The 1022-nt window shown below is 41.0% G+C and overlaps 1 pseudogene; it reads left to right on the top strand.

Moving 5' to 3' along the window:
• Positions 1–380: 380 nt before the first annotated feature.
• LOC145013703 (5S ribosomal RNA) lies at positions 381–499 on the top strand (annotated as a pseudogene).
• The last annotated feature ends 523 nt before the right edge of the window (positions 500–1022 follow it).

Genomic DNA, 1022 nt, shown 5'->3' with positions numbered 1-1022 from the left:
AGGTTTAGAAATGATGATTCCAATTTAACTTCTTTTCCTCGTTGGGATGTGAGGTTCAGGAAGAATCATTTACTCAACTGCCTTTTCAATCTTAATTATAAACGACTTTTATACACAAGACTATGATTGATGAGCCAAGTATGACTACTAACATGAACTTCAGGTTGGAGACTGCCCAAGACTACGAGTGATCGTATCGTCATGCGAACAAACTTAGAACCCAATACGACTCCTGTAACCCGACCTCCCTACAGTCACACACCAACGGAGATACAAGAACGGTCCAGACAACTTAACGGCTACTCAACAATAGAATGAGAAGACCAAGCTCCTCACCTTTCAGAGCTCCGGTCTTATTCTTCAAGAAGACAAACTTCAACGGTTGCGATCATACCAGCACTAATGCATCGTATCCCATCAGAACTCCGCAGTTAAGCGTGCTTGAGCGAGAGAAGTACTAGTATGGGTAACACCTTGGGAAGTCCTCGTGGTCCAGACCTCGATAGGATTTCCCTTAGAAATCATTACCTTCTACCTCGCATAGATGAATCAGTTGACCAACCGCAAGGAACGATGTACCTTTCAGAAATGAACCTAAGATCCGAATATCACCAGTTAAGAGTGTTAGTGAAGGATGTCCTGAGGACAATATTCCAAAACTCAATACAGACGCCACGAGTCCGTAGTAATACCCCTCGGATAGGACAAATACGCCTGTAGTGTTCATGAACTTAGTAAATAGGGTACGCCATTCTTATTTGGATCAGTTCGTCATTATCCTTATAAATGACTTACTTATCTACTCTCATAGTAAGAAGGAAATCATAAAGAGCATATACAACAAACTATGGAAACATTACGATCAGAGAAACTCTTCGTGAAATTCTACAAATACGAGTTTTGGAAATTGAAGAGTCGAATTCCTAAAGCACACTATTAGTGATGTGGGAATTCTTGAGGACCCTTTCAATAATCAAAACCGTTGAGAATTTGTCAACGCTGAAGACATCGACGAGAATTCG

The sequence above is a fragment of the Lactuca saligna genome, chromosome 8, assembly GCF_052625555.1.
Source record: "Lactuca saligna cultivar CGN05327 chromosome 8, ASM5262555v1, whole genome shotgun sequence".
NCBI classification, from domain to species: Eukaryota; Viridiplantae; Streptophyta; class Magnoliopsida; order Asterales; family Asteraceae; genus Lactuca; species Lactuca saligna.
The sequence above is the reverse complement of the archived record's forward strand: the minus strand, read 5'-3'. Positions and strand labels throughout refer to the sequence as shown.